Source organism: Leucoraja erinacea, chromosome 33, assembly GCF_028641065.1.
Source record: "Leucoraja erinacea ecotype New England chromosome 33, Leri_hhj_1, whole genome shotgun sequence".
Taxonomy (NCBI): domain Eukaryota; kingdom Metazoa; phylum Chordata; class Chondrichthyes; order Rajiformes; family Rajidae; genus Leucoraja; species Leucoraja erinaceus.
Window position 1 is genome coordinate 3,513,710 of NC_073409.1, and position 24,963 is coordinate 3,538,672.

General features: G+C 44.1%; 1 long non-coding RNA gene across 1 annotated transcript in view; it reads right to left on the reverse strand.

The window, feature by feature from the left end:
* Nucleotides 1-5,841: 5,841 nt before the first annotated feature.
* Nucleotides 5,842-24,963, reverse strand: part of LOC129712555 (uncharacterized) — a 60,868-nt gene continuing 41,746 nt past the window's right edge. Inside the window, exons 4-6 of the long non-coding RNA XR_008726087.1 lie at nucleotides 17,483-17,683; nucleotides 10,440-10,517; nucleotides 5,842-6,132 (exon numbers count right to left, since the gene is read on the reverse strand). This is a non-coding gene — a long non-coding RNA (uncharacterized LOC129712555). The remainder of the gene's footprint in view (nucleotides 6,133-10,439; nucleotides 10,518-17,482; nucleotides 17,684-24,963) is intronic.

Sequence of the window (24,963 nt, forward strand, 5' to 3'; positions counted from 1 at the left end):
AGAGGGGAGCTTATTTAAAGATCTATGTTCCAAAGGAAACATTTCCATATATACAGAATCTCATTAGCACTGAGCAAGAATCGCAGCCTAGTTCAGCAGCGTGGGACTAACACACACACACACACAACTAACTCAGCGTCACTGTGAGTCTGTGCCGATCTAACACGCATGTCAGGACGGCACATTGGCGTGGCTGTAGTCGCAGACTTCCAGCCTTACAGCGCCAGAGACCTGGGTTCGATCCTGACTACGGGTGCTGTCTGTACGGAGTTTGTGCGGTCTCTCTTTGCCTGCATGGGTTTTCTCCAGATACTCTGGTTCCCTCCCACACTCCAAAAACCTGTAGGTTTGTAGGTTAATTCTGTAAATTGTCCCTAGCATGTAGGACTGAACTAGCATACAGGTGATCGGCACGGACGCGGTGGGCCGAAGGGCCTGTTTCCGTACTGTATCTCTGAGCTAAACTGAAATTCCAAAGACGTGCAGGTGTGTAAGTCAATTGGCTTCTGTTAAATTGTCCTTAGCATGTCGGATAGAACTGTTTTTTACGGGTGATTGTCGGTTGGCCTGTTTCCACGCTGTATCTCTAAAACTAAAGTGAACTATGTCACAATGCCCTGAACTCCTTTAATATTAGATGACAGCAAAGTAAAAAAAAAAAAAGGGTTCCCCACACACCCCCCATCCCCATCCACCCACAAAAGCTTTCAATATTGATTCCAGCACGCCACAGTCAATTTGCAAAAGAGTTGGTAATTGTGTCAATTGTGAGTTAATGTTCCTGCAGAGTTTTTCCAACTGTGACTTATCTCCAGTCAGGGAGTCACAGGGATGTCCGCGCGCTGCAGTCGTGTTCAAAGCCTGCCGGGAATTCATTGCAGCCAGTTGCTGTTCTTCCCCAATGTGCTATTTTCAAAAGTTTTTACTCTTCCAAAGCACTGACTGGTGCAGAAAAAAATGGTCCATGCCTCGTAACTCATTCTAATCCATCCACAAGGGCTGGAAATAGGCTGGCAAGCAAGATCAACATTGGGAACTGCTTGGGACTGCAGTACAATTCAAAGTGTCCAGACACATGTATCACACAGTGAAGACACAGACTCTATAATGAAATGCATGCATCATACCCTAGAATATCAGTGGTACATCACAGGGCTATATATTACATAAAGATACAATGCCTATTAAAAATAGCGAAATATTATATTAGTGAACTAGGCATGATTAATTTTGTTGTCAGGTACTGAGGCGTTTATTCTTTCACCTTCAACATATCTTCACTGTCATGCCCAATGCATTATCTTCACTTATGGTAACTACATATGAATTGTCGTAGTATTTTAGTTCAGAGATGCAGTGTGGAAACAGGCCCTGCAGCCCACCGTGTCTGCGCCAACCAACAATCACCCCGTACACTAGTTCGATCCTGCACTGCGGGGCCAATTCACAGAAGCCAATTAACCCACAAACATGCACGTCTTTGGAATGTGGGAGGTAATCGGAGCACACCGGAGAAAACCCACGCAGGTCACGGGGAGAACGTACAAACTTGGTACAGACAGCACCCGCGGTCAGGATGGAACCCGGGTCTCTGACGCTGTGAGGCAGCAACTCTACCGCTGCGCCACCCAATGGTGTCTGCAATTGCCTTCTAATCAAAATAGACTTGCAGCATTTGCTCTCTTATTCTTACAGGGTGAATGTGGTTTTTCTAAAATAACATTGCACTCTTGAGATATCTTAGATTCAGAAACCAAAATCTTGGAAAAATGCTAATATACCAACATTTAAAATGTGGATCAGTAATATGTTTGACACAGCACATTTGGAAGAAATGAGACTCCTCCTAATAGACAAATGAGACCAATTCTTAATGAGTTGGTCACCATTTATTGATTTCTTGGATTCATGCGGTGTTATAGTATCATGAAAATTAAAAGTTTCAGGTGTGGGTGACAGACGATTTAGAACATAAAAAACTCATCTCCTTGTAGCGATTGAATAAACTCCCTCCTGCTCTCCTTTTTCACTATTCTCCTTATCTGTTTTACACTCACAGTCACTAGTCTATCCTTCACTTTCTATAACTTCTTTCTGCTTTTTCTCTTCTAACTTTTCTCTGTAATAAAAAAAAAATTTTTAAAAATGAAGTTGTACAGAGAATGTTTTATATTAACAAAATTTTTGTACCACTGTATTGTACTTACTTCTAATAAATAAATTAAAAAACAAAAAAAATAAATAAACCAAAATAAAATTTGAGGTAATACAACTTGCAGAGTCCAGATCCTTCTCTGGGAAGTCTTGAACTAAGGGTGGAAACACATTGGGAAATAAACGTGATGTCTGCAGAATTAAAACGACGTTGTCCAAGGTGCTTGGCATATCAGATAGCCAGAAAACCGTGAATAGTCTGTGTGAAATGTTCAAAAGAAAAAAATGAAACCCACAGTTGCAGCAGTTGATAAAAGCTGCAGTCAATGAAAAAAAACCCTGTGTAATATGAGTATGATCTAGACCTGGGGGAACAATGAGAATTTAGCAGCAAATCAACAAGCCTGCAGCCATCCAACAATAACCTGGCTTTGCAACATAGCAATAATCTTTATTTCAGCATGGACTTACACTCTGGGACCTGGTTGTACAAATCTCCTGCTGTGCTCTAAGATGAGTGAGGCTGCTCAGCAAGATGAAAATGGGCAATCCCACTGTGGCAGCAAGTGTTGGAAGGACAACTCAAATTCATTGGAAATAAAGGAGTCGGCTTAAAGTGGTTAGATAACAAATAATTTTATTTTTATTGCGCTCAGATACGCTGGGAGACTCTCGGAGTGAAGGAACGGCTCTGCGAGATTGTGAGGGGGGGAAGGAATTAGTGCCATGGCTCTGTGCACCTCCTAAAGGTCAACAGCATACTATGTATTCAGAAGCCGAGGCACGGCACAGTGCACAGAAATGAATATCCCTTGTAAAACAAAGCCAGCGCTTTCCTGCCACTTACATCGCGTAGATTGGATTTCCCAGCGTCACTACCAGGTATATTCATTATTGGGCTGGAAGGAGGAAGTTGGAAGGATTAGTTTTAACAGTGTGGTGGAACGTGGCACAACATGCTGGAGCTGTTCAGCGGGTCTGGCAGCATCTCTGGAGAAAGGGAATAGGTGGCGTTCCGGGTCGAGACCCTTCTTCAGACTGAGAGTCAGGGGAGAGGGAAACATAGAAACAAAGGTGCAGGAGTAAGCCATTGCTATTCAATATCAGTACCCCGTTCCTGCGTTTTATCCCCATATCCACCAACAAGATCATGGGGGACCCCTTCCACCCCAGCAACAGACTGTTCCAGCTGCTACGGTCAGGCAAACACCTCCGTTGCTATGCTGTGAAAACGGAGAGGATGAGAATGAGTTTCTTCCCAGAGGCCATTAGGACTGTAAACTCCTATCTCACCAGGGACTAACTTACCGTACCAAACTACTATTGTGTGGTGTCTTTTTTAAATTGCTGTTTTTTTCTTATTTTTCCACCCACAAATATGTAATATGTTAATATTCAAGATTCAAGATTCAATTTAATTGTCATTTGGACCCCTTGAGGTCCAAACGAAATGCCGTTTCTGCAGCCATACATTACAAACAAATAGACCCAAGACACAACATAATTTACACAAACATCCATCACATCGCTGTGATGGAAGGCCAAATAAACTTATCTGTTCAATTTTGTTTCATAGTTTTTTTGCACAATCCGCGAGCATTGCCACTTTTCATTTCACTACACATCTCGTATGTATATGTGACGAATAAACTTGACTTGACTTGATATCACTTGATTCCTTCAGCCCTAAGAGCTAAATGTAATTCTCTCTTGAAGATAGAGGTATGAAAAGGTACAGAGCAAATCAGTCGCCTCGACCCAAAACGTCGCCTATTCTTTTCACTCCAGCGATGCTGCGTGACCCACTATGTTACTCCAGCATTTTATTTTCTATCTTTGGTGTAAACCAACATCTGCAGTTCCTTCCTACACAGTGTAGTGGAACTTATCAGCCCTTCAGAACATGGCATGGTGGTGGTGGGAGGGGGGGGGGGGGGGGGGGTGGGAGGTGGGAGCACCGAAGCAGGAGGAAGAGGACCTGGCCTGGATACAAGGACATTTCCGGGCCTAGGCTCCTGGTAGTTATTTTCACCTAGTGAGCAAGGCAGAATTCCATACTCACTGACAGACTCCATCCACTGTTGCTAACTGTCACAGCTTTAACGTAAATAGTGCAATAATTTGTGTTAATTGGCTTCTGTAAATTGTCCCTAGTGTGTGTGGGATAGAAGTAGTATGCAGGTGAGGACTTAATGGGCTGAAGGGCCTGTTTCCACGCTGCATCTCCAAAGTAAACTTTGAACTACTATCTACCTCTTTGATGTCCCTCGGACTATCCTTCACTGGACTTTGATGGCTTTACCTTGCGCTAAATGCTGTTCCCTTATCATGTATCTATCTATACACTGTAAATGGTTTGATTGTATTGTCTTTCTGCTGACTGGTTAGCTTTTCACTGTACCTCAGTACCAATGTACCTGTACACGTGACAATAAAACTTAACTGATGTGTGTGTGTTACCAAAATGTGTGTGTGTGTGTGTGTGTGTGTGTGTGTGTGTGTGTGTGTGTGTGTGTGTGTGTGTGTGTGTGTGTGCGTGCGTGCGTGCGTGCGTGTGTGTGTGTGTGTGTGTGTGTGTGTGTGTGTGTGTGTGTGTGTGTGTGTGTTCCAGTGATGTTTGTTAACTTTGAAAGCTGTTTCCAGTCTGTTTATGAGCTTGCTGAGGAGATGCCTTTGTTGCCAAACGGGAAAACCTTTTCCCATCTGTACCAGAGTGGTTTAATATCAACAGGGAAATGTGAGTAGTCCCATTAATAATCCATAAAAGTAAAAGATTGCAATCTGGAGTCAAAAGCAGTCAGTCCTATTTACAATTACAAAATGCAACTCCTTTTGGTAGTTTAGAGTTTTGGTAGTACATAGAGCCCATCGATCACCCATACACTAGTTCTATCCTACAGACTAGAGACAATTTACAGAAGCCAATTAATCTCCAAACCTGAAGATATAGACACAAAATGCTGGAGTAACTCAGCGGGACAGGCAGCATCTCTGGTGGTAAGGTATGGGTGGCATGTCGGGTTGAGACCCTTCTTCAGTGTAAATCAACATCTGCAGTTCCTTCCGACACAATCTACAAACCTGCACGTCTTTGGAATGTGGGCTCTGATGTCTCAACAACACAGCACTTCGACTTTAGACTCTAGAGTGCAACGTGGAAACAGGCCCTTCGGCCCAACGTCCGCGCAGACTAGCCATCACCCCTTAAACTAGCAACATCCTACACACACGAGGGACAATTTGCAATTTACAGAAGCCAATTAATCTACAAACCAGCACGTCGTTAGCGTAAACCAGATCACCCGGAGAAAACCCACGCATTCATAGGGAGAACGCTACAAACTCTGTACAGGCAGCACCCGTAGTCGGGATCGAACCCGCGTCTCTGGCGCTGTGAGGCAGCTACTCTACCGCTGCTCCACCGTGCCGCCCCACTTGAGTTCCTGCACGTGAGCTATTTTTTTATAACGATGATATGCATGACTGTTAATTTCCAGTGTGGGAAAATAAACCTTTTAGACAAGGTCAAAAGAGCAACAGGGGCATAGAAGCATTTAATATGGCATTTAAGAAGGAACTGCAGATGCTGGAATTTTTTTTTTTTAGGAACTGGAGATGCTGGAAAAAATTGTTTCCTTCGCTCCATAGATGCTGCTGCACCCGCTGAGTTTCTCCAGCATTTGTGTGTACATTTAATATGGCACTCTGGTATTATACTGTCTGCTAGTGCAACTGGAGCAATAAGGTGCTTATTTTAAATAAGTGAATGCCTTCAGAACAATGGTGGTGACTGGAATGTCTTTAATGTTAAAAACACTCACAAGACTTGTTTACACTATTACATATTTTCAACTTTTAACATTTTTATATTGTCAGTTTTATATCGTTGATGATTCACACTCTTTTCCCCGAAAGTTTATTCAAAGTTAAAGGTCTTGGCATTAACGGCACGGCAGCAGGCAAAGTCATTCCTCTGGGCTGTCGTGAGAGAGATAAAAGAAAGATTAAGGAAGGGGCGGTTGGCACGGTGGCGCTGCAGTAGAGTTGCTGCTTCACAGCGCCAGAGACCCGGGTTGCACCCTGACTACGGGTGCTGCCTGTACGGAGTTTGTACGTCCCCTCTCCTGTGAACGCCTGTGTTTTCCCCGGGTGCTCCGGTTTCCTCCCACACTCCAAAGACGTACTGGTTTGTAGGTTAATTGGATTATGTAAAGATTGTAAATTGTACCTAGTGTGTGGGATAGTGTAATGCCCGTGTCCCACTTAGGAAACCTGAACGGAAACCTCTGGAGACTTTGCGCCCCACCCAAGGTTTCCGTGCGGTTCCCAGAGGTTGCAGGTGGTTACCGGAGGTTGCAGGTAGTGGTAGCAGGTAGGGAGACTGACAAAAACCTTCGGGAACCGCACGGAAACCTTTGATGGGGCGCAAAGTCTCCAGAGGTTTCCGTTCAGGTTTCCTAAGCGGGACAGGGGCATTAGTGTACGGGGTGATGGCTGGCCAGCGCGGACTCGGTGGGCCACAGGGTCCGTTTACGCGCCATAGCTCTGAAGTCTAAAGACTTGCACTAATATAGCACCTTTCACATCCCATTTCAGGACAGTGTGAATATCTTTATTGTCAATGATGTAATTTTAACAGCACTCAGTCTGCAACCAAGTCACTCACACAAAACGATAAAGTAACACAAAGAGAACCAGATTAAGGAGATAGACACAAAAAGCTGGAGTAACTCAGCGGGACAGGCAGCATCTCTGCAGAGAAGGAATGGGTGATGTTTCAGCTCAAGACCTTTCTTCAGACTACATTTTCACAGCAGGGGAGGACTGCTTCGATCTTATTTGCCCTCCCATTGATGAGTTATTGATGATATGTTGGATGAAGCAGCTAGATGCCGTATAACCACTCAATGTCCTGTGGCATTGTCAATAACTACAGATGTTAGTGGTTCATTGAAACATCACTGGACGTCTCACTTGGGCCTGCTCAAACATTAAGCCGCACACAGAGATATTTCATGCAGGTGTAGGTGGGTCATAAGGAACATCTTAATGTATAGAGAAGTGAAGAGTTAACATGTAGAAACAGGGAACTGCAGATGCTGGTTTATACCAAAGACAAACACAAAATGCTGGAGTAACACGACAGGTCTGGCAGCATTTCTGGAGTAAAAGGATGGGTGACGTTTCAGGTCGTGGTCCTTCCTCAGACTGAAAGTTGGGGGGGGAGGGGGTGGAAGAAGAAGAAGTGGATGTGGGTGGGGAAGAGTTGGTGGCAAGAGAAGACCTCAGGCCAGGTGATGCCCTGCTGGGCCCATTGTTGGCCAGCGAAGGTGTGACCCCAAAAGGGATGCAATGTGGAGAACTGATAGAACTGGTAAACATAGAAAAATAGAGAAAAGGTGTAGAGGTAGGCCATTCGGCCCTTCAAAATGGCGGTGGTGGCTTGAAGGGCCGAATAGCCTACTCCTGCCATTATTTTCTATGTTTCTATGAACCAGCACTATGGTTCAATATGATCATGGCTGACCATCCAAAATCAGTCTGAAGAAGGGTCTCGACCCGAAACGTCACCCAATCCTTCTCTCCAGAGATGCTACCCGTCCCGCTGAGTTACTCCAGCATTTTGTTTCTATCTTGGATTTAAACCAGCATCTGCAGTTCTTTCTTACACATTCAAAATCGTACCCCGTTCCTGCTTTCTCCCCATATCCCTTGATTCCATCAGCCCTCACAGCTATATCTAACTCTCTCTTGAATACATCTAGATTAAAATGACTAGGAGAGAGGAAGGGGGCGAGGGGAGTGGGCGGGAATGGGAGGGAAGTGTAAGTAGAAGTTACTTAAAATGAGAGAGTTCAGTTTGACCATCGCCCTGTTGAGTTTCACTTCCTGTATAACTCGTTAACCCCTAAACCCCAGCCAACAATGGATCATCGCGGGCTTCACCATTCCTTGTTCATTGTTACTTTGTGCACATCTTTCATTCATTTGTTCTATATCTCTCTATATCACCTTCTCTATCTCTCCTTTCCCTTTTCCCTGACTCTCAGTCTGAGGAAGTGGCTCAACCCGAAACGTCACCTATTCCTTTTCACCAGAGATGCTGCCTGACCCGCTGAGTTGATCCGGCTTTTGTGTCTATATGCGTTCATACCGTTGGGTTGTAAGCTACTCAAGTGAAATATAAGGTGCTGTTCCTCCAATTTGTATGAGGTTCAAGCACTATTAGGATGCCAATGGCCTGTCCCACTTGGCGATTTTTTAGGCAACTGCCGGCGACTATCATGGTCGTAACAGGTCATCGAAAAACCGGCGACAACCTACGTCATCCTGGCGACAACCTACGACAGCGCCTACATCACGTGAAGTCAAGCTACGCTCATTGGCGTCAAACCCACTGTCGCCAAAAATGTTTCAACATGTTGAAAATTTAGCGGCGACCAAAAAGACGCTACGACTTTTTTGCGCGACTGAGGAGACGACTCCCAGCGACCACCGGCGAACATGTGGCGACAAACTAGTCGCCTGTAGTTGCCTAAAAAATCGTCTAAGTGGGACAGGCCCTTAAGACTCAATGTTTGCACATATCACAGGGACAGTGTTAAATCCCTGAGAAGATTCTGAAGGTGGCTTCTGAATCTCTACACGTAGGCAAAGCAATTCTTTGGGCACAGATAAATAACTCCCTATTTCTACATGTGTAGCAAGAAAACTTGCATACTGTGGCCTTTCCCATGTTAACCATTTAACAGTAATTTGGTCCCCTACTAAAGTGACCATGTTTGCTCAGATCAGATTGAGCTATGGGGCTGGAAATTACCACGACCAAATTGAGTTGTGTTAGGTAAATCCAAATATGGACTTTGAAGTCAGTTTTGAAGTGCTGCCCAGGTTAATGGAATGTGTCAAATTATCTCTGCTTCTGCATGTTCTGATTCTGGACCACTGAGAAATCTAATCTAGCAAAATGTAATAGACTTGCTAACAAGGGAGTGTAGGGCCCGTACTAGTATTAAAATAACACCTGCTGTTTGGGCTCCTGTCCATACATGTACTCTACCGTAACTATGTTAATTGAAGCAGATCTTATTATTGAACATTAACCAAGTCCAATTGATGATATTCAAAGAGAGATTTAATACATAAATAGACCCATGCAAAATATTCTCTCTGTCTGAAGGAGGGTATCGTTCCAAAACATCAACCCATTCCTTCTCTCCAGAGATGCTGCCTGTCCCGCTGAGTTACTCCAGTATTTTGTGTCTCTCGTCGGTGTAAACCAGCATCTGCGGTTCCTTCCTATAAAAAATATTTTATTTTTGGTTTGAATAGAGTATCCACTGGTGGAGTGGTGCAGCGGTAGAGTTGCTGCCTCACAGCGCCAGAGACCCGGGTTCGATCCTGACTACGGGTGCTACTTTGTACGGAGTGTTTGCGTTCTCCCCGTGACCGCGTGGGTTTTCTACCGGTGCTCTGGTTTCCTCTCACATTCCAAGGATGTGCAGGTCTTGTAGGTTAATTGGCCTCTGTAAATTGTCCCCTAGTATCTAGGATAGAAATAGTGGGCAGTTTATCGCTGGTTAGCATGGACTCGGTGGGCCGAAGGGCCTTTATCCGTGCTGTATCCCGAAAATAAAATAAACTAAACTAAACTAAACTAAGTCGCGTGCCTAGCTTTCATTCAACATTCTCCCTCCCTGCCAGAGTCAGTCTGAAGAAGGGTTCTGACCTGAATTGTCACCCATCCTTGTTCTCCAGAGGTGCTGCCTGACCCGTTGAGTTACTCCAGCACTTTGTGTCTATCTTCGGTATAAACCGGCATCTGCAGTTCCTTCCCAACACACAAGTGATAGGTGGATACAAGTGAGAGGGGTTGACTGGCAGATGGGTGGACAAAGGCCAGGGGTGAAAAGGAGACAAAAGGGTGTGAGATAAGGAGAGAGCAGGAGTGAATAGTGAAGCCAGAGGAATGGATTTAGGTGGAAGAGTGTGTGTGGGGTGGGGGGAAAGGAAGTGGGATAATGGAAGGAATGGGAATGCCTCCAGGTGGGACACCGATTAGTTTCATTCGTGCCATGTTATTTGAGTAATTTGTGAATTATTTTATTTTTGAGTTATGCTCACAACTTATTTATTTATTAGCCTGAGTTCAGTTCAGTTTAGTTTATTGCCACGTGTACCAAGGTACAGTAAAAAGCTTTTGTTGCGTGCTAACCAGTCAGCGGAAAGACAATACATGATTACAATCGAGCCATTTACAGTGTATAGATAAGAAGGGTCCCGACCCGAAAAGTTGCCCATCCATGTCCTCCGGAGATGTTGCCTGTCCTGCAGAGTTACTCCAGCACTCGGGATTCCAGCATCTAGGGTTATAGGGTAAGAACAGGAGGAAATATTTGGATAACTCTCTCAATGAACAAGTGGAGGTACAATCAATTACATGGAAGATAGACACAAAATGCTGGAGTAACAGTGGGATGGCAGCATCTCTGGAGAGAAGGAATGGGAAACATCACCCATCACTTCTCTCCAGAGATGCTGCCTGTCCCACTGAGTTACTCCAGCATTTTGCACTTTTCTCCAGTGTTAACCAGCATCTGCAGTTCCTTCCTACACAATCAACTAAATGGCCTCCTTCTGGGCTCTCCAATTGCTGGGCTGTGATAGATATCTCTAATTGGGTATAATCAGGCCTGTTTTAGCAGTACCTTAAAAACAGATGATCCATTTTAAGAGATCTAGGTCAGTCGGTATCAGGAAACGTCAACTAGGGCAGAGACTCTGTCCATTCTTTAGAACAAGGCGAACATAAGAAAGCAGGATTGAGAAATTGCTATTCAATCCATCAAGATAAATTAAGTGAGGCACAATCTGAACAAAGGCAATGAGAATGGCATTTTGTGATGTAAAGTCGACAAAGTAATTCAGTAGTTGAGAGGGCTTTAACTTTCTGTGCTCCATGGGGTTTCCCATGTACATTACCTTACATTTTTTGAAAGGATAGGTTCCATGTAATAGATCTGCACCACAAAAGTATACATCAGTCATGACTTACCTTCTCCGCATTAATTGTTTTAGAATAATGTCTAGCCTAGCCCCACCGTATTATGTTTCAGATTCATTCACGAGTTGTTTTGTGTTTCCCTTCTAAGGTTTAGTGTAGACATGCAAATCAAGTCACAAGCTTGCTTGTAACCTGCGGGCAGAACAAAGATCCCTGGGCTATGCCATTGGACATGATCGCTGCAAAACGTATAAGGTGGCACGGTGGAGCAGCGGTAGAGATGCTGCCTTACAGCGCCAGAGACCCGGGGTTGATCCTGGCGACGGGTGCTGTCCTTATGGAGTCTGTACGTTCTCCTCGTGACCTGCGTGGGTTTTCTCCGGGAGCACCGGTTTCCCCCCACACCCCAAAGACGTACAGGTTTGTAGGTTGATTGGCTTGGTAAATAGACAATAGACAATAGCCACTAGACAATAGGTACAGGAGTAGGCCATTCAGCCCTTCGAGCCAGCACCGCCATTCAATGTGATCATGGCTGTTCATCCCCAATCAGTACCCCCGTTCCTGCCTTCTCCCCATATCCCCTGACTCCGCTATCTTTAAGAGCCCTATCTAGCTCTCTCTTGAAAGCATCCAGAGAACCGGCCTCCACTGCCCTCTGAGGCAGAGAATTCCACAGACTCACCACTCTCTGTGAGAAAAAGTGTTTTCTCATCTCCGTTCTAAATGGCTTACTCCTTAGTAAACTCCAAATGTAAAAATTGTCCATGGTGTAGGATGGTGTTACTGTGCGGGGATCGCTGGCCAGCACGGACTGTGTGGGCTGAAGGGCCTGTTTCCGCGCTGTATCTCTAAACTAAAATAAGATAAACTAAAAGAGTTTTCACCGTTGATTGCCGATTCACCTTCAGTGGACACTGGACCATGCTGAGTGGTGCCACAGGCCATAAATCACAAGGTTATTGATTCCTGGTATCGGACAGCTTTAAGTAAAGCTCTCTGATCTATCCACAGCAGAGGGCAGTTAATAACCCCAAACACAATTGTAACACGATTAGCAAACAAGAGAAATACATGTAACAAGCGATATTAAGGAGGGTTGGTCACCAGGGACCTCACTACTCCAAGATCTCTGCTGACGGAAGGCAGCTTCAGAACTCAATAACAGAGACGACAGTCGTGGCTGCACAGTGGGTCAGCTTGTAGAGCCACAGTCTCACAGCGCCAGAGATCTGAGCTGGATCCTGACCTCAGGTGTTGGCTGTGTAGGTGGCGTTTGTACAATCTCCAGGTGCGCTGGTTTCCTTCCACATCCCAACGATGTGCGGCTTTGTCGGTTATTTGGCCCCAATAAGGACTGGATAAAAAAAGTGGGATAACACAGAACTAGCTTGACTGGGCGATCGCTGCTTGTTCTGGACTAGGCGGGTTGAAGGGCCTGCTGTATCTTTGAATTAACCCAAGCTAAACATGTGCCAAGCTGCTCAATTCATGCACAAAGATTTACCTAATTGTTGCAATGACTTTCAATGCCAGCGTATCTCCGAATTAAATAGTTAATGAATATTTAGGAATTTTCAGTAACTTTTGAACTTTTGATGAAGTCAGATGCACCTTCATCCTGTTGCTGAATTACTACTGTACCCATTTCTCCTGCCGATAAGAGATAAATATTCTATCTTCATATTATTGTTAGTTTTAGTTATAGTTTTAGAGATACAATGCGGGAACAGGCGCTTTGCCCCACCAGGTCCACCCCCACCAGCGATCCCCGCTCATCAACACTATCCTACACACACTAGGGACAATTTATATTTGCACCGTGTCGATTAACCTACAAACCTGCACGTCTTTGGAGTGTGGGAGGAAACCGAAGATCTCAGAAAAAATCCACGCCGTCATGGGGAGAACGTACAAACTCCGTACAGACAGCTCCCGTGGTCAGGATCGAACCCGGGTCTCTGGCGCTGTGAGCCAGCAACTCTACCACTGTGCCATCGTGCAATAAATATATTTAGCAATTTTATATAGGTTTAGTATCAGAAATATCAATTGGAGCTGTGGTGGAACTGAAGGGTTATGATGTAAAGGTGTTTCATATCATTATTACTTAATATGTTTGTGTGAAATACTACCACAGATACAAGAGAGTGATACATTTCTTCAGCAGCAGTCGGAATGCAGTAAATAAGTAAAAACATGAAAGATTTAAGTCTTTGTTTCAATGGATCATTATTCACTATTCTACATTAATGAAACAATCACAGATCTGACAGGTATTTGTATGAACACTGAGTAAGCTAAATTAAAGTAACTGTTTGTACATTCATCGCAGTAAGCAGTGGATGAATGCTGTTTTAACGCTGAAGATAGACACAAAATGCTGTCAACGAAGCCATTGAGAAATAAGAATTCTGGAGGAGGTCAGCAGGCCAGGCAACACCTGGAAGAGAATGGACAGGTGACATTTCGAGTCGAGACTGAGGATTATGAAGAAGGGCCCTCGTCCCGAAACGTCACCCATTCCTTCTCTCCAGAGATGCTCCCTGTCCAGCTGAGTTACTCCAGCACTCTGTGTCTATGCATTCAGTGATCATTGGACGAGATGAAAGGTGTGATATAATGCGGTTCATTCTTTTGTTAGCAGAAGCATTAAATATTTATGTCAAATAAGTTACTGCTTTCATTAAAATAGCAAAGGAACCTCATGCCATGTGTGTTGAGTATTTGGGTGCCAAGAACAACATTGGAGGATCGTAATTTTATTCTGCACATGTGTCTCCTCAGGTTTTTAAGTTGCGGCACGGTGGCGCAGCAGTGGAGTTGCTGCCTTACAGCGCCAGAGACCCGGTTCGATCCTGACTACGGGTGCTGCCTGTACAGTTTTGTACGTTCTCCCTGTGACACGTGTGGGTTTTTGCCGGATGCTCCAGTTTCTTCCCACACTCCAAAGACATGCAGGTTTGCAGGTTAAATGGCTTCGGTAACATTGTAAAGTGTTCCTAGTGTGTGTAGGATAGTGTTAATGTGCGGGGATCGCTGGTCGGCGCGGACTCGGTGGGCTGAAGGGCCTGTTTCCGCGCTGTATCACAAAACTAACCTTAAACTAAACAAAACTAATCACCGCAATGAAGCATGACAAAGTTAAAAGATGGGGCAAAGTGCAAGTAGAGAAACAAAGGGTTGCTATTAATGTTTGGAGATTTATGCACTGATTTCCGCATCAGTCGTTCGGCTTGGAAACTATAAACATGCTATAAGATTGAAAGTTGCAGCAATAGTGGCTGACAACTTGTCTTTGTGAAATAGCAGCAGGCTGGGTGGGCAATCTTTCCCTTCTCTTGGCCATTTGAAATCCTGGGGTAAGGTTTGGCGAGATTTCTATCGATGGTTTGGGTAAAATTAGCAAGGCATTTGCTTGGATCAGAGGCAGCACACGAACGGAAGTAGCAAAAGTGCGGACTCAGTCCAGCCACATGCTACATCTGAAGAAGGGTCTCAGCCCGAAACGTCACCCATTCCTTCTCTCCAGAGATGCTGCCTGTCCAGCTGAGTTGCTCCAGCATTTTGTGTCTATCTCCAGTTTAAACCAGCATCTGCAGTGCCTTCCTACACATGCCTGCATCCTTCTGCAAATCTCAGCTGGAACTGGGCCAGTGGGCGGTCAGATGGAGTCTGCTCGGAGCTCAGCGAAAGATGAAGTTCAGCTTGGAGAGAGTGCTGAGATCCAAGGGTCCCCTAGTGAAGCAAGATCGAATTTCAAGAGCTCCATTTGATCGGAACACAGCTGCACACGCGTGCTTTCCCTAGAAAAGGGAACTGGGAAATGGAATCAAACATCTGCCAGCACATTCAAGATGTCCTGATCACAAAACCCATCCTGCAGAGCATGCAGCAAATTTAGGCTCAGTGTGCGAGGAATTAACTTGTGTGGCAAATCTTTCTCATGCGCTGTGCAATTCAGCTGAGGCATAAAATTGATTGCAAAACATGATTTGTGCTTGCTGGCATGAATCCTGTACATTCGCATGCTTGATGCACTTATGCAGAGCATACAAGGGCATGCACCATGACGCAAATCATCACGCATTGAATATTTCATGAAGATTTTGCAATATTAAAGTATGAATGTCTGGAAGTTTCATCACACAGCTTAGTTTAGTGTGTGGAAAGGAACTGCAGATGCTGGTACATACCGAAGATAGACACTGGAGTAACTCAGCAGGTCAGGCAGCATCTATGGAGAAAAATGATTGGTGACATTTTGGGTGAGGAACCCTTCTTCAGACTGGTTGAGTTTAGTTTAGTATAGTTTAGTTTAGTGATAATAGACAATAGACAATAGGTGCAGGAGTAGGCCATTTGGCCCTTCGAGCCACCACCGCCATTCAATGTGATCATGGCTGATCATTCCCCAATCAGTACCCCGTTCCTGCCTTCTCCCCATATCCCCTGACTCAAGATTCAAGAGAGTTTATCGTCATGTTTCCCAGATAGGACAATGAAATTCTTACTTTGCTTCAGCACAACAGAATATAGAAGGCATTTCATTTTCATGCAGGGTGTATTACCCATGAACTCTTCCACACTCATCCCCCTCCACTGTGGCTGCAGTTTGGTTCGGCTTTGCGATTTAACCCTATTTATACAGAGCGGCTGAAAGGAGTGGGAATAACGAGATGGACCCATTGGCAGTGCAGAGAATCAGCCATCTGGTGAAATCCTAATTAAATCATTCCCTCTCAGGAAAAATCAAACAAATCTTCCACATTAGAATTACTAAACAATAGGATTCAGGCTTTTTAAGTGGTCTAATCTTTAATAGAAAGAGAATATCACAGAGGAAAGATAATCTGGCATTGTTTGATTACATCTGGAACGATGTACATTGTATATTGTATAACAAAAACAAATCTACCATGTTCATTTTAGGAATGGTGTTTATTACCTTCCATGAAAATTGTTTCTAATAATTTATACTTGTACACCACAACTGTATTACATGTGAGTGGCACAGTGGTGCAGCGGTAGAGTTACTGCCTTACAGCGCCAGAGACCCGGGTTCGATCCTGACTACACATGCTGTCTGTACGGAGTTTGTACGTTCTCCCCGTGACCTGCGAGGGTTTTCCTCCGGTTCTCCCATTTCTTCCCACTTCCCAAAGACGTACAGGTTTGTAGGTTAATTGGCTTTGGTAAAGATTGTAAATTGTCCCTAGTGTGTAGGATAATATTGGCGTGCGGGGATCGCTGGCCGGCGTGGAAGTGGTAGGCCGAAAAGCCTGTTTCTGCCCCTGTATCTCTAAACAAAACTAAACTAAACTAAATTACAAATTGAAAATTGTTAACAGATGCAACAAGTGTTATTGATTTATTGTTAAAAGTACCAAAGTCAATTATGTATGACCAGATTATTCTTGTCTTGGATCTGGCAATAAATTCTCTTGAATCTCTTGAATCTTGAATCTTGTTAGCTAACTTCATTCCTGACCGCTCCGTGCATTGTAATTTTTTTTTTTTTAATAGGAAGCTGAAGGGCAACATTTTTAGTATGAGAATGGTGGGAATACGGAACAAGCTGCCACAGGAGGTATTTGAGGCACGTACTATAACAACATTTAAAAGACTGGGATAGGTACATGGAAAGGAAAGATATAGAGGGATATGGGCGAACATAGACAATAGGTGCAGGAGGAGTCCATTCGGCCCTTCGAGCCAGCATTGCCATTCATTGTGATCATGGCTGATCGTCCCCCAATCAATAACCCGTGCCTGATCAATAAATGGCCATCACCTTTTGGTCAAAGGCAAGTGAATTCAGTGCGTTAGTGTCCAACCTTTCTTTCCACCTCCATCTCCCAATGTTTGAGACTTCCATATTAAACAGGATAAATGTGTTGGAGTTCCACGCAGTTTATCTTATTATTGGAGCAGTGAAGCACAAGATGATAGACACAAAATGCTGGAGTAACTCAGCGGGACAGGCAGCATCTCTGGACAGAAGGAATGGGTGACGTTTCGGGTCGAGTCCCTTCTTCAGACTGAGTGTCAGGGGAGAGGTAATCAAGAGATATACATAGATACATAGACAATAGGTGCCGGAGTAGGCCATTCGGCCCTTCAAGCCAGCATTGCCATTTAATGTGATCATGGCTGACCAATGGAGGGGTAAGGTATGAAAGCGACAGGTCACAGCAGATGGTGATGCCATCACCCATTCCTTCTCTCCAGAGATGCTGCAAGAGTTACTCCGACATTGTGTGTCCATCTTCGGTGTAAACTAACATCTGCAGTTCCTTCCTACACATTTCACCTAGCACAAACCTGTTCTGAAGCCGAATCTTCTCGGAACCTATTCCAGTGCAGCTTCAGAATCCCACCTTGCTTACGCCATGACTGGAGTAATGAAGCACCTTGAACATGGTTCACGAGGTGAGGGCCAGTCCGACAGGTACGATAGAACGAGTGTGAGTGGATGATCGATGGTTAGCCTGGACACGGTGTGCCGAACGGCCTGTTTCCGTGCTGTAATATGAAATAAAATATTGTCATTGATACCAATGCAGGTGAAACTCACCTCAATCACGAATAAATCTCCAAATGATTTAATATATTCTGTTAATTTTGTATAATCGTTAATTCATAAATTCATTAATTTTGCTCTACTGGTGGTGCAGCGGTACAGTTGCTACCTTACAGGGCTTAAAGTGCCAGAGACCTCAGTTCGATCCTGACTACGAGTGCTGTCTGTACGGAGTATATGTTCTCCCTGTGACCGAGTGGGTTTTCTCCGAGATCTTCGATTTCCTCCCACACCAGGTTTGCAGGTTAATTTGCTTGGTATTAATGTCAATTCTCCCTAGTGTGTGTAGGACAGTGTTAGTGTGCGGGGATCGCTGGTCGGTGCAGACTCAGTGGCTGAAGGGCCTGTTTCCGCGCTGTATCTCTAAACTAAACTAAATGACGCACACGGTTTAATAAAGTATGCACCATTTCTACCATGAAACGTAGTCCGATTGAAATATTAGTGTGAAGTCACGAGTGCAGAGTAAAGGGCCTGTCCCACTTACGCGATTTTTTCGGTGACTTGCCGGCACCCGTCATAGTCGCAGCAGGTGACCGAAAATGTTCAACATGTTGTAATTCCAATGGCGACCAGAAAAGATATGACTCTTTGGGCGACTACTCACGACCATACAGACGTCACCTCGTGACATGTGGCACTTATGAACATACAACTAACCTTAGTCATGTTTTAACATGAAATAATGTGAAGTAATGCTCAGAATGACCCTCTCTAAACTGAATGTTTGCTTTTGTTACACGCAAGCCTTGTCTCTAATAATTGTATCTATGCTGGTCTGAAATATTCATTTAAAAGGGGAAAACATATCAAATATGGCAAAGTATAAAAGATAGATCGACTTGTAAAAATACAAAGCTGGAATCACAAAACGTCTAAATCGCATTTCCTTTGGCAATTAAGTGAGTAATTAGTGAAACCACTTAATCTATTTAAATGAAATGGGTAAACACTATCACTAAAGCTGTTATTTTAAATTCTGATTCAAAGTAAACTGTGGTTAAAATAGAGTGACAAGCAGCACAAAGAGATTATGCTTTGCGTGAATGTTGAAGAAAAGATTTACGTCCTAATGTGACAACTTCACCAAGGCAATTTTTCCTAGATTCCAAAAAGACCCTAAGCAGTTATTGATAGTCTTACATGAATAAAACTGTAGTCAGATTAATACTGGTGTGCATATAGATCAATGTTGTGTTAGAGTATGGATTAGCCACCAGTACTTTCCTGTCCAGATGAATCTGGGTAAATAAAATAACACTTGTTTGAAATGGTGTCTGGGGATTAGTATTTGTGTGTGAGCATTGTGCGGTATTTTGGCTCCCATTTCATGGCAAACATCGGCAGCCTACTCTAACAATGGGCTGGGGCCGCTGTTACTGCTGTTCACGAGGAAATGGGAAGTCCAGCACAGACCAGGTGCTTTTATTGCAGTAGCAAAGGTTAGACATTATAAAGTCATCAAACGCAAATTATAAGACTATTCATTACTGTCTAGACTTGAACTATTTGTGATATTGCCTCTTGACCCAGTTGCTTGGTCATTGTTCTTTTTCCTTCCCTTCACGAACCTTCGTTTGCATTTGACCTCTGGCGCGGCCCGCTATTTAATTGGAGTTGCAAGTAGAAAAACAGAGTGATTATCACTTTTTTTTCCTCCCAATTCGCTTGCAGTCATTATTGTATATTTATTATTATACATTTTTTGAGAGTGAATTGCAAGTGAAGTAATTCAGTAAATTGCACGCACGTTTTAAGATAGGCTCAGCCTCTCAGCTATAAATGTAATCCTATTGAAATGCAAGGGTGAACACCAATTCCATACACCCTGTAGGGATCAACACTTAATGGGAATGTTATATTCCTAACTTTGACCTGAACTCCCTTTGAATAAGTATGGATCTGGAATTCATCCGAAGATTTATTGAAACTCGACCTACACTCTTACAATTCATGTAAGTATCCCTTCCTAAAATTAAAACTGAACATGTCACATTAGCCCAACTTATCTCTCAAATTAATAACAACCAAATTATCTTTTTACCTCCAATCTTATATCATGAACAATAATCTGTAATCCTGCCCATAGCCATATCCAACACAACATAATCAGTTACAATAATATTTAAAATGAAGATGTTAAGGGCAAAACTGGCAAGTACTTGAAAGAGTACTTTCTTCACTGGTTGTTCCAGATGTCTGACTCTGAATAAGCTTAATCAGCTGAGAAATATCTTTTATAGGGAGTCATTACCTTGTCCTAACCCCCTGAGCCTTAGCTTTCCGAGGCTTAGTGAATGAGTCTTCGTGCTTCATTTCATTGAGGATTATCAACAATGTTTCAATTACCATTCAATCCCACAAAACTGGTGAAAGGGATACTTAGGCTCAATTTCAGGAAGTCACTTGAAAGACACTTGGAAGCTGTGATGAGAAGCAACGAGAGCTAATGCCTCAACTCTCAGTTGGATCGGTATCGCAAAGCAACGGAGTGCAATTTTCCATCCATTAATTTTAACGGACGGAATAGCACAGTCCTTGCCCTCGAAGCAAGACTAATGGATGTCATTGCTGTAGGGAGCGTGGAATCAATCCCTCCACGTTTACCTAGAGAGACACGTTAGATCTTCTCAATGGTATTCCTCTTTCATATTTATTTTATCAATTGAGGAATAATCAGACACAAAGGTCTAAAGTTGCAAAGTAGCTGAGTTGGCTGAGGTCAAAAGACATTCATAATGACATTCATAAAATGGCATTCAACAATACCATCACAATAGTTTTTTCCTTAGTTTTATTATGTAAAGCAAAATGTGTGTTATGATTGTGTTTATATTTGTTTGGTTTTCAAGTGTTGTTTGCTGATGATCCGCGAGCACCACTGTCTTCACTGCTACTCATATGTGTATGTGACAATTAAACGACTTGACTTGACTTGACTTGACACAATAGTTTAGTGAATCCCAGCTTATTTTGGTTTTCAGTACATAGTTGATGATCATACACAGTGTCTACTCTACCATAAATGTAATATTACACCTTTATACAATGGTGGTGAGATCCCAGCTTAGTTTAGTTTAGTTTAGAGATACAGCACAGGAACAGGCCCTTCGGCCCACCGAGTCCGCACCGACCAGTGATCCCCGCACACTAGCGCTGTCCGACACACTTGGGCCAATTTACAATTTTTACCAAAGCCAAATTAACCTACAAACCCGTACCTATTTGGTGTGTGTGGGAATACTGGAGCACCCGGGGAAAACCTATGCTGGAGATCGTACAAAGTCTGTACAGACAGCACCCGCAGTCTCTGGCGCTGTAAGGCAGCAAGTCTACAGGTGCGTTTGAACGCAGTATGCTTGTGTTATGCACCACCCAATTGCCTTGCAAGAGGAGAAGCAGGGAAAGATCATCTCCTTGGCTGGGAACCTCATCCGCAAGTCTCCCATGTGGGAAACCATGTTTGTACTGGCCAACACTATCCATCTGTTAACACGCCGGTTGCTGGCAGGCGAGACAGCTTCACCCTGCATCCTTACTGCATGGTTTAAATGAGCAGACACTCTATATGATGCCTGAGAGTGAAACACTGTCTGTACGATCACCTTCCGGTGGCATGGATGGCCACCACAGTGCAACACGAAACATCCGGTGAGAAGGTGTGTCCTCGGGAAACTGCAGACATGTGGAATGCTTTACAAGGTGAGGGAGGAAAGAGCTAATATTAACCTCAGGGGTAACATTTTTACAGCGAGGGTGGTGGGTGTATGGAATGAGCTGCTGGAGGAGGTAGTTGAGGCAGGTGCTATTGTAATGTTTAAGAAACATTTGAACAGGTACATGGATAGGACAGGATTAGAGGAATATGTGCCAAACACAGGCAGGTGGGACTAGTGTAGGTGGGACATGTTGCTGAGTGCGGGCAAGTTGGGCTGAAGGGCCTGTTTTCCACACTGCAAGACTCTTTGTCTCTAATGAGTGAAAATATACTAATGCCTTATGCTAAATGTCAAGGTAATAATTTGTGGTGAATATCATTGCCTACATATTAAATTAATATTGTGACACTGGCCAGAATGCTGACTATTAATTCTAACATTCCCATCCAATCCCATATGGTGCCGGCATGAGAAACTGCAGATGCTGGTTTACGAAATAAATGCATAAAGTGCTGGAGTAACTCAGTCGGGATCCTTGCCCATGGCATTTGCAAACGTTCCCTTCTGTATCCTGACAGAAAGGAAAGGAAACCCTTGGTGGGAGGAGGAAACTAAAATAGTATCACCTTTGGGACATAGGGAAGTGTGCAGTCCATTCGGCCCTTTAAACCTGTTCTATCATTGAACAGTATAGGACAGGCCCTTTGGTCCATTATGTTTGCACTAGATGAGGGAATGTAGGTGGAAGGGGAGAGGGTGGAGAGAAATAGGTGCAAGTCCAGGGGGGTGAGGGGGGGGAGCACATGGGAGAGGGGGGAGTAAAGATAGTGGGGGAAGGAAAGGAAGTGATGTTTTTATTTAGTTACTTAAAATTGGAGAATTCAACATTCATACCATTGGGTTCCAAGCTACTCAAGCGGAATATGAGGTGCTGTTCCTCCAGTTTGCAAGTTGCCTCACTCTGGCAATGGAGGAGGCCCTGGATGGAAAGGTCAATGTGGGAAGAATTTAAAATAATGTTTCCACCGATCAGCAGAATGTTGCTTAAATTGGAGACCATCAGCTAAAAGGTTGGACACATTTGTTTATTTTCCTCTGGAGCATCGGAGACATGGGGCCAACCTATTAGAAGTATTTCAAACTATGTGAGATATGGATATTCATAGTCTGGATGAGATGAATTGCCTCACCCTGCCTCAATGTCTTATGGATAGTGTAAACAGTCAGTCATTTCGCCCCGCCCCCCCCCCCCCCCCCCCCCCACCCTACATCAGTCTGAAGAAGGGTTTTGGCCTGAAACGTTACCTATTTCCATCGCTCCATAGATGCTGCTGTACACCAGCACTATCTTACACACACTACGGATAATTTAAAATTACACCAAGCCAATTAACCAACAAACCTGTACGTCTTTGGAGCGTGGGAGGATACCGGAGCACCTAGGGAAAACCCAGGCAGGTCACAGGGAGAACGCACAAACTCCGTAAAGACAGCACCCGTAGCCAGGATCGAACCCGGGTCTCTAGTGCTGTGAGGCAGCAACTGTGCTGTGCCACCCAGTGGCGTGGAAATGTCAGATAGTAAAGCTTTAAGGTGAGAGGGGGAAGGTTTAGTGTGGCACTCTTTTACACAAAGAGTGGAGGGTGCATGCTGCCTGGGGAGGCGATGGAAACATTGCTCAATCGCAACATTTAAGAAGCCATTTTGGCGGGCTCAAGGCCAGGCAGTAGATGGTGGGATATAGACCATGAGATTAGAAAAGATTAGTTTAAATTCACATCATGGGCCAAACGGTCTGTTCCTGTACTGGATATTCCCATACTCTTATTTCATTAGTCTGCAAATATCAGGTAACAATTCAAATTGGGTGCCGCAAGGCTTTAAGAGCTGCAATTGCAAAGAGTTGGCCAGGCCCCATTGATTGTAAGCCATGTTCAACTTGGAAATGCCCACAAAACATTAACAAGGTTGGCCTTGGAAAATTGCTGGAAGTTTGCCTCTATGCTGGGTTACTGAAAGGATCCAGAAAACTATCACCATATGCAAGTCAGAATATATCAAATTTTATTACGTCATACCTACACTTGTTTCTGTGCTGTACATCTAAACTAAAGCATACTGAAGGTCCTGCACTGTTTATGGGTCAGCCTGTCCAGTGAACTCAGTAAAAGACGTTGTATCATCAGTCTATCGATGCAACTACAGTTCCGCAGTGTGAGGCACAACACAGTTTACAAAGTTATTTCTTGAGTGGATGGTTCAGAAACCAGGCAGTTTCGAGGTCTATTTCTCCACAGCTCCACAGCAGGCTGATCAGTTGCTCTATTGCCTACAGGGACACCACAATCGAGGAAATGTTTAAGAAAGCACTGCAGATGCTGGAAAATCGAAGGTAGACAAAAATGCTGGAGAAACTCAGCGGGTGAAGCAGCATCTATGAAGCGAAGGAATAGGTGACGTTTCGGGTCAAGATCAGCCATGATCACATTGAATGGCGGTGCTGGCTCAATGGGCCGATTGGCCTACTCCTGCATCTATTGTCTATGTATCTTTGTATCTATGTCTTTGGAAGTGTGGGAGGAAACCGAAGATCAGATCAGAGAAAACCCACGCAGATCACGGGAAAAACGTACCAAATATGTACGGACCAGCACCTGTAGTCAGGATCGAACCCATGTCTCTGGCTGGTGCTGTAAGGCAGCAGCTCTACCACTGTGCCACCTTGCCACCCCAGGTGCAATCTTATACGTTCAAACAAGGCTTTTCCCTAACCTCCCCAGTTTATCGTGATCAATCTCTTTGATTTCAATACCAAAGTGTTGGAGGATTTGTGGATTGTTCAATAGTTGGTTTGAGTTGCATTTTCCATTTTTTCCCAACTTAGTTTCAACGTATATATTGATTGCCAAGATTTTCCGCTTTGAAGTTAATAACATGAGTGTTGTGTCAGAAAAACAGAGAGTGACAAACCACAAGTGATATGAGTACCAGTTTTCCCCCCACTTACTCAGTTCCATCTCAGTAGGCTTCTCTCGTTCCAAGGTTTATTCCAAGGTAAATGCTGGAGGCTATGGAATTACAAGCAAGGCAGCCCCTGCCAATATTAGACTTACTTTCTGGAAGTATAAGCCTGGAGCCACAAACTTTTCCAAATTCCGCACCTAATTTGGCAGCAACAATTATGAAGACTGCAGAGTGGAGAGAAAATGACCATCTGTTCGCGTGTGTGTTTGCGGGGAGGGGACTTTGCAGCGGGGAATTGTAATGCCCGAGAAGGAGAGAAAACCTCCACTGCCATACGACTGTTCAGCTCATGTTATATACTGTAGCAAATACTGATGTAGCATAGAACAGGGCCACACAGTGGCACAGCTGGGAGAGCTACCAGACACCCAGGTTCAATCCTGACCTCGGGTGCCGTCTGTGTGCGGTTTGCTTGTTCTCCCTGGGACCGCATGGGTTTTCTCCGGGTGCTCTGGTTTCCTCCCACACTCCAAAGACGTGCGGGTTTGTAGGTTAATTGGTTCTGGTAAAAATGTTAAATTGTCCCAAGTGCGTGGGAT